Below are 10054 nucleotides of genomic sequence, written 5' to 3' on the forward strand. Positions count from 1 at the left end.
ACGTAACAGTGATATATGCGAGTTGACTACTGTATTTTACGCTTTTCAGAAAAACAGAGAACCATCTGCCTCTAAACTTACCTGCATCTGCATTAAAGGATGACAGAGAGTGGATGGATCGGTTGAGATGGAGTTGTAATGAGGTACACTTTAATGGTAGACTGATGATGCATTCTAGAGAGAGAGGTAGTGATGCTGCAGATCATTTGACCATTTTTCCATTGTTCTGTCAGGATGCATCAGCTGTGTGACATAGCCTGCGTTTGACTCATATACAACAGCGTGTTCTGTGTGTCGCTTAGAGCACTGTTTACTTGCGATTGTTATCAGCAAATCTCTCGCTCATCAGAGGACTTACATCTCATGTATGGTGAAACATGACCATCTTGTTTTGACACATTCCTCCACATGAACGAAAATTTATGTGACGTACTTGATTCCTCTGTTGCATCTTGGATATAGCATCGAGACTTCAGTTTCATACCTAAGGTGATTCTAAGTTAGCAACAGGTGTTTGTGAGGCACTGCAATTCCCACGTACATGTCTGCGTGACAGATGTCCTGTTTACAGAGTTAGTGGCGGCATGACGTGTAATTTCACGTTTCAAACACCGCTGCTATGTGTTTATCTGTTTCCTTGTAAGAGATATTCTCTGTTACTAACAATCATTTTATAGAGGACTGATGCGTGTACAGCATAATTTCTGAACTGTGATCAGATGTGAACAGTGGACGCTATACCTCTCTGGAAAGCTATATTGTGCAGATGTTTTAAGGAAGTAGTTTTATCATTTTACAGTTTGTTACCATAGTTTATTATAGAGAAACTTGCAAGAAGGATGTGTGTCATGTGCTGGAAATATATTTCTTACATTGGAATATCATAATTGCCGGTCGCGGTGGTCTCGCGGTTCTAGGCGCTCAGTCCGGAACCGCACGACTGCTACGGTCGCAGGTTCGAATCCTGCCTCGGGCATGGATGTGTGTGATGTCCTTCGGTTAATTAGGTTTAAGTAGTTCTAAGTTCTAGGGGACTGATGACCTAAGATGTTAAGTCCCATAGTGCTCAGAGCCATTTGAACCATTTATTAACATAATTGCATTCCACATGAATAATAGGTCGGAAACTGCGGCAATCTAACATTATAGCCTGTTGTATGTGCAGAACCGTGTAGCCTTAGGAGTGCATGTTTTTATGTTCGGTCTTACCAATACCTTCCTGGTACTGATCCCAGACACTAGGGCAATACTTTAGCATTGATTTACGTAAAATGCTTCGAACTCCGTCTGTCTGAAGCTCTATCAAGCAAAAAAAACCAACCATTTCTTGTTCTTTTTAAGCGTCTGCTATTACATCACAACATTTTCATATCCACTACTATACACCGATTAGGGGTGCTAACCTCCTTGACATGCGTGCATCTGCAGAAACCGTGTGCAACTGGATGGGTGCAGAACAGCAGTTACGGCCTCGGTATGCTCCATTCATTCAGGAGATGCGGAATGTAGTGGTCTACTTCTGCTCAGCTGCATACTAAATCGGTAACAGTGCTGCAAGGCAGGTTGGTCAAAGACGGTGTGAGGAGATCTTACAGTCTCTAACTTCATCCTAAGAATGCGAGAATGCCGTATGACTCACATCCGCATAGAGATATATCGTAAATAACGGACTATGCTCAAGGTGCCAGAAGTATGTAGATCGCTGTCTGGTGTACTTTGAAGTATATGGTCGAGAATTAACAATGAATTGACATACTGCACAGTCATTTATCCACATCCGCAATGGTACTCGCAAAGCAGAGGTGGGGCGGTTTAGCGATGATACTGAAACTGGGAAGCATGCTGTCGCATCATTGGTCGATGTTGAAATTACTGTAAAATTCCAAAAATTGTTCACACTATCAACTGTGATGCTTATTATTACAGTACATCGACGGTGTCTTTTCCATCCCATCCGTCCACTGGTAACCTGTTGGTTAACACATAATGATTGACTGAGATCGCTTGTTTGAGATGAAGAAAGAGTCTTGGTGGAGGGGGAACACCTAATGGGGTTGGCTAGCATCGAAACAGTGATCGCGTACATGAATGCAATATGAGGAATCAAACGAAGCTGAACACTGTTCTGTCACTGTGACAGATGAATTTAAGTGTAGAGGTCGTCAATCACCTTCAAGACAGCAGTTTGAAAACGCTCCACAACGCCGAAGAACTCTTGCAGTTTCATTATGTTGTGACTGTCTTATTGAAAATCATCCAGTGTGTGTGTGTGTGTGTGTGTGTGTGTGTGTGTGTGTGTGTGTTATAGTAGCAGCGGCAACAACATGATTTACACCATGCGATGTCTAGTTGTCTGTGAGAGGCAAATGGATCAGAACGTGTTTAGAATCTGATGTGTTTGGAACCTAACATAGACCTCGAAGTCGGGGTGGAAAAAACGAAATGTATGGCAGTGTACAAGGCGTGCTACAGCAGAAGAAAAAACAATATTTCAAACAATGACGTAGGGTCACAGGGAGCCTCTCTTGTAACTGACAGTTTAGTCTGTGGGATACGGTCGGCCTCCTACAGTACAGCCGATGAAACTTTACACTGGTCTGTGCAATGGATCACCACCGCCACGCAGACGGTACTTGTTTTCAATATATGGGAAGAGAGGGATGCGGTAAAAATCTTATCGAGTTCTCTATCGGATGAAGTTAGCGGAGCTTTTACAGTTCGTAATTTTTCTATGTTGAATGGTACAGAATAACGATGATAGAATGTTGGGGTGATAGACGTGAATGGACGCTGAGGGATGCAGATCTGCTTCGGACTGCAGTACATGTATGATGTTGAGTTTTCGTAATTTCCCTTATAAGAAACACCTCTGTAACTGTTCATACTGTCTGTGTACTACCTTGTGCTGCAGGAACAGTGACCTTACACATTGGACACGGTTGGCAGAGCTACGGCAACATGTTCCCATTTCCATCAAACGGTCAAAACACGGTGCTGTCACACTAACTCAGCCTGTTTCTAAATGGGTTGCATAATGTGGTAGATATAGCTCTTTCCAACTTCTGCTCAGTTCCGACTTAAACTGGAATGGCCACATGCGCAAAGCTGCAGAGATGGCAGGGCAGAGCCAGAGGGGCAGTTGCAAGATGTGTGTTCCGGCACGTGCAAAGAAAATGACTATGTCCAGTCGTAAGGAAGGTATGGATTTGATGTAGAATGCTGTGATAGCTACAAAGGGGAATGAACGATTTTTTTTTTGCTTGGAAAAGTATGTCAAATCATAATAATAGTACAGGTATGTTTCCATAGCCACTGCCGTCAGCAGGGGGTATTTCCCATACTTCGCTCATTGTTGGATGTCATCCAATTGAGACCGCGATCGTAATATTTGATTGTAAGTACAGTGATCAAATACATACGTGGCCGGTTTCATAGGACGAATCTACCTGTTGTGCGAGGAGTACGTGGCGGCGATGACCTGTGGCGGGAATGATTCACATTTCCCGCTAACGGCAGGAGTCATCCGAATGGAGAAGCCGCTTGGGGTACAGGAATCTAACTGACCTAACAGTGTCGCCCTCTAGACGGCTGAATACTGAACTAATACTCAGTATGTGTTGGACAGCTTTCGTGATTGTGTGTGTTCTCCATGGAAATTTGAGAAAGTTCAATACGGACACGTTTGCTGGTTCTCTAGACATGAGAAGCACCTTAGTTGACTTTGTAAATTATAAGGGATCTGTCATATCACCGACATCGGTATTTGCGAGTGGAAATATCAGTGTCCTCTATTTTGTCGAGTTTTCAAGTAAAGATCTTCGCAGACGAGATAAGTTTCTGCATAGTCAGTGGTTAACAGCATGCTGCACCTCTCTAAAGTTTCGGGTTTCCAGAGAAATAATTTCCCATTTATATCTTTGGAGTTATAGTGTGCAGGCGATACAGCTATGCAACCGATATTGCTATGTGCTTGATATCGAGAAGTATCGCGAAAATGGTATGATATTCTGGCCAACAATGTGAAAATACATACGTTCTTGTAATCCCAGAGTCTGGAGACGGATGTAGAAAGCAAGCAAGCATGTCGGGGCCAGAAACAGTAATGCCTTTGTGCCGAGGGGAACCGACCCAGCCTTTGTACAACAGTTCGGAGAGTGACCCCAGTCCGCTGAGGGCGCTCTCATCATGTGTCAGGCCAGTGTGTGTGGGGTGGCAGATGAATTGTGGCCGACGGCTGTGGTGGATGACCTACCGAGATCGCGAGAAATATCCAGTGCTGCGGGGACTATATACAATCCATGTGCTTATGCTGTCTGTGTTTGTGGTATATGTACAGGTGTTGATGGGCGATAGCTATATGCAGGATGCAGAAGTGATGATTTTGTATGTCGCAGGATACAAATTGTTGGTATACTACATCGATATGATATGTGGTGAGATATAGCTGAAATATTCAAGCTTTTCTCGACTGTGGCAGAGCAGTGTAATTGAGGTAGTGTCTTTCTGTACTTCACATCTGTAGACCACGTTTGCAAAGTTTAACTGTCAGTGCGATATGGCAATGTGTACAAGATAGTTTTGCAGCTGGAAGTCTCGTCTGCAGAGAAAAATTGCGGACAGTGTTCCCACACTGGCAGCATCAGTAATTTGACAGGTAAATTCAGTAACAGCCGATCAGAATGCTCTATTCATTCACGAGACATCCTTTGTGCTGTGGCATAGGAGCCTCTACAGACTGGTTCGAACAAGATGGGGGCAAGGTATCTACAGAAGGGTCTGAGAGTAACGTGGTGTCTTCTTTGTTCAAGTTTTCAAAGATAAATTGAAGCAGACCATCCATCTCTGGCAAGGCGCTGTCCCTCATCCGCCATTGTGGCACTAGGACATCTCCATTCCAGCAGCAGCAGGACACCTAAAATTCCAGCTATTTTTCTCTTTTGTAGGAGAGTGCTTCGAATTCTGTTTGTGTAAATGTGATGATTTTCCCGCCTGCGCTTAGACAGTCCTCTCTTTCCAAACAACCAGAATGCTTTTATGATTAACGGTGTTTCTGCAAGTGTGCACAGACATGATGAAGGCTTTTAGCAGTGAAAAGGTTTATCGTTTCTGAGACATACGTTGAAAGCAGGACGTAACAATTTCCAGGAAGTGAAACATGTGATAGATGGGGTGTCTCATTAGGAGCACGAGGAAGAATGCATTCAATGTTATTCTGGACTATTTTCGTAAGCAGTTCTTGTTAGGACAAGAAATCCCACGCAGGCAATTGAGACAAAAAGTGACTGTTAACTATTTCTGTGACACGTCACAATTTCCAAGAGGGAGACTTGGCTTTTTTTTACATAGAAACGTGACATCAGTAAAACACTGACAACCTTTTAGCTGCTCTTGCAATGGTGAGTCGGTATTGAAACATATCTCGCTTGGCAATCAGGCCTGCACTAGACCCACAGGTATAAAAGCTATGCGTCAGCAATGGTAAACACTTGCGCAGCCAGATGCATCTCGCATGTGGGACAGGTGTGTATGCGCCACCGTGTATGTGTCTGTACATCAATGTCCTGTGTTATTTCAGTAATTTACACTTAGTTTGCAGGTCTGTAGGTTATGTATTGTGACCCCAAGCATCTCAGGGCTAGTGTTTAGTATCAGCATAATAAATAAACTATGTGAAATCCATTGCTAAGCCAATTTTTCCAACTTCCTACTGAAAATAAATAAAGCACAATAAAATAATTAAAGTACACTCCTTCCTCTCCCCAGCAGCTGGATGCAGACTGAGTCTTTTTCCCGCCATTTTCCCCATACTGCCACCTGGCATTACGTCATGGGAGGGGTGACAGCGGCCCTTGGTGGTGGTACTGTGTACTAGGTCAGTTGGATTCCGAACCCCATGGTGAACACACTGGATGGAGCTACTGCCTATGACAACTCAAATTGTTTAGATAAACAATGCATGCAAAATAAAGACTTATATCCATCCTATCCAGCAGCCCAGCACAGTCTGAGTCCTTTTCCTGCTAATTCCAGGGAAGAGGTGGTGGTTGGATGACAGGTTAGTGGAGGTAGCCCAAGTGACCTATTTTCCCACTAAATTTTTCCCACCATTTTCTGGGGGAGGGGAGGGGAGTGGAGTGATGGGATGGAGGAGGGGAGGGGAAGAGGAGGGGAGGGAGTTAGGTTAGTGGCGGTAGCCCAAGTGACCTGTTTTCCTGCCAAAATTTAAACTTCCCGCTATGATGTCATTGTGATGATGCCACATCTACCGGCGCCATCTTGGATCCGCCATCTTGAATAAATTTGGCAACAGTGCAATGCGAAGCGGCTCTCCTTGCCCTACTACTGATGGTGTAAGAAGTTCCCTTACAGCTCTTAGCTCTCTTGCCAGCTTACAAAAATGAAGTGCTGACAGTTGTAGGTGAGAACAGTAGCTCTCTAAAGAGGTGTGGCAGCAATGAAGCATTGCCATAGAGACAGCTACAGAATCACATTACATTATTGGCTGATGCAGGCCTATTAATCTCTCACATCCAGCCCACTGTAGCTGTCTACGATCAACTTACTCCGAGTGAGCTACAGGACAACTAGGTGGTTTGTTTACATTTGAGAACAATGCCCTCCAGTGAGGACTTATGCCTACTGCTCCACTGATGGCGTCATTCGAAGGGCTCCATAACGTGACTTAACATATCCTGTCGAATGGTGTGTATTTCATGGCAAAAGCTGGTCTTAAGTTCATCAATGGTTGTAAACAATTAGTAAAGACCATTCACTTCACTCATCCTCAGATGAATGGCTACAGCGCAAGTCTAAAGTGAGATAATGCAAGGTTTGGAAACAGTTGTTTCAGTAAGGCCATGCTTGGCGTTCTGTTTGAAGCATTATGCCATTTTGCCAAAACAAAATGTCATTGAGCAACGATTCCAGAATGAGGAAATTCTATAACACTTTGCAGTAGAGATGGGTATTAATTGCTGTTGCACATCATTCGTCTTCCTAAAAATATTAGGGACTAAATAATACCAAATATGCCAAGTATACACCTTACCACAATGTTTGGGACTGCCTGGGGTTTTTCATGTAAACGCCATAGATTTTACTGAAACCAGTAATAGAACTTTTGCTTATTCATATATAGTCATGAAAAACTTCAGCTTCATCAGACGTCGACAGCTGTTGAATAAGTAGTTGCTCTCAGTTAATCATTGCAAAAACTATTTATCTTACAAATAAATTTGTTTTGGATAATTTCCCTTAGAGTAAGCACATTTTTTCTTCTTTTTACACAGACTTGTCCATTTATGTGTCTTGTTTCTTCGATGTATCAACAACTTGGATTGATAATTTCCTACCTAGATGTACTCTTATGCTTTTACAACTACACCAGCGTGACAGAATTCGTGGGATACCTCATAATATCGTATCAGACCTCCTCTTACCTAGTGTAGTGCAGCAGCTTGGCGTGGCATGGACTCAACAACTCATTGGAACTCCGATGGAGAATTACTGAGCTACGCCTTTTCTTAGCACTCTGTGATTGCCAGAGTTTTGCTGGTGCAGGATTTTGTGTGTGAACTGATCTCTTAGTTATGTTCCGTAAATATTTGATGGGATTCATGTTGGAGATCAGGGTGTCCAAGTCATCCACTCGAATTTTCCAGAATGTCCTTCAAACCAAGCGTGAACAACTATGGCCCAGTGACGTGTCACATTGTCATCCATGAAAATTCCATCATTTTTTGGGAACGAGAAGTCCATGAATGGTTGCAGATGGGCTCCACATAGTCGAACATAAACGTTTCCAGTTAACGATCGGTTTAGTTGGACCAAAAATCCCAGTCCTTTCCAAGCAAACACAGCTCACACCATTACTGCGTCACCACCAGCTTACACAGTTCGTAGTTAATAACTTAGATCCATGGTTTCGTGGGGTCTGCACCTCACTCGAACCCTACAATCAGCTCTTACTAACTGAAATCAGGTCCAACCGACGAGATCATGGGCCCAAGCACTTGCATCAGTATCCTGATGCCATAGCGCATGAACATCAAATTTCGCTGCACTGTCCTAGGGATATGTTTGTCGTATATCTCTCATTAATTTCTTCAATTATTTTATGCTGTGTTTCTTGTCTGTTAGCACTGACAGCCTTACACAAACGCCACTGGTTCGGGTCGATTGGTGAAGGCCATTGGCCAATGTATTGTCCATGGTAAGACATAATGCCTGAATTTTGTATGCTTCACAAACTCTTGACTCTGTGGATCTCGGAATATTGATTTCTTTTCTTGTGAAGTAAACATCAAATAACGTATTACAGTTGTTTGTTTAAATATGTGTTTGTGGCAGGCTTATTTGTTATTAAGTGAGTGTGAAAAAGTTTTGCAAGCATCAGTGGTCAATATTCATGTGGTTTCACTAGTTAACCCAAATGCAGGTAAGACATTTGAACTATTAAAAGCCAAGTACAAGAGGTAAAGAAAACCTATAAATCTTGAAGGGAAAGTCTTGAGGGAGATATGGCTAATGCACAAAAATTTGCACTGAACTGGAAATTGAACTTAACCTTAAATAAATGAATTTTTCGTAAGATGTAATGGTGCATCAACATCAACATCAAAATGATGTTATGGTAGCTCATAACGTTTGGTTCCTTTTAGTAATTATGTGCAAAATTTGATGTAACAAATGGAAAAACTGGTGCTCCAACTTTCTAAAATACTTATAAAATGCAGATACCTCTTTCTCAAGGTCCTTGTATAGTGTGCAAAATTCCCTTTCTGTACCACACAATAACATTTCTCAGATCCACACTCTCTTTTTCAATTATTTTTCACTTCTCTCTTCCTTGTCTAATATACAAGCTATCCCTGTAAGTTGCAAACCTCTGGAGACCAATAAATGTCATCTTTGTACAAATGTGGATTCCAGCATCCATGTACATAAGGTACTGTGTTCTGTAAGTGCACTTCGAGTGGAAAAGCTGTTGAAAATCGTCTTGTGAGGATGGCAATGCCCGGCAAAAAGCAGTTGAGGACAGCCAAGCGATTTGAGATCACTTAACTTGAATTGACTTGACGTACTGTGCTGTGATGGACAGTGTGAATAGGTGTCACACCCTGTGGTGCAGTCATGCAGTCATAAACACATCAGGTACCTTTTTGCATGGATCACCTGAGTGCAAATGACAGTTCTGGCAATGTACTGCCCATGTATACCTAGGGATGCAGTACTATCACCATATGTGTATATGCATGTCACTACTCCATGATTTTTGTCACTTGAGTGTATTATTGCAGTGGATGTCTGAGTTTGTCGGTTTTCAGAGTTCTCTGACTCCCTTCCTCCTTCCCTCCCACAGACAGGTTGTATGTTTCACCTGTTCATAGCTGCTCTAGAGCACTTAACAGCCCACAGCTTCTTGGTAGGAAGACAAGTCCAACTGACGATCACTTTGGTTTGCAGCTACGGTTAAAGAACTTGGTCACCCTTGTTACTGACATTGATAGCATAAATCACACCACAAATGGTGTGTTCCTTAACAAGAAGAAGAGTCTAAATGTGCATATATCTGTCAGAGAACCGTTTTGTGATTGTGTTATCATTAAGTGGAGTGTCATGAACAAATTAGAGAAGTGGTTGACTGTCAAGTTACATCAGGTAGTGTGTGTGTGTGGGCACTTAACAAGTATCTATGAGGTAAATTCTCAAAGTTCATCTCTGTGGAGGGCCAGTGTCAATGTCAAAATACAGTTTCAAGCACGTGGGAATGGCAGTGTGATAGCAGGTGGAGTACTGGGTAAAAATCGTCAATGAAGCATCTGAAAGCAACTGTAGGGTAGCAGTATTGCAACCTTGCCACTTGCTCTTTCATTTCAAGAATCTCCTTCTTAGACCACACATTCGAGATGCGGCTATAAAATGATTGATGTAAAAATTTGTTGCTGTAAAACAATTTATTTTTTAAAACGTACATATTTAGATATCGTCACCCTCAATATACACCCCTTCTATCCCTGAACGCTCTGCACGAATTTTCAGTTGATGAGAACGG

Source organism: Schistocerca piceifrons, chromosome 2 (genome assembly GCF_021461385.2).
Source record: "Schistocerca piceifrons isolate TAMUIC-IGC-003096 chromosome 2, iqSchPice1.1, whole genome shotgun sequence".
Taxonomy (NCBI): Eukaryota; Metazoa; Arthropoda; class Insecta; order Orthoptera; family Acrididae; genus Schistocerca; species Schistocerca piceifrons.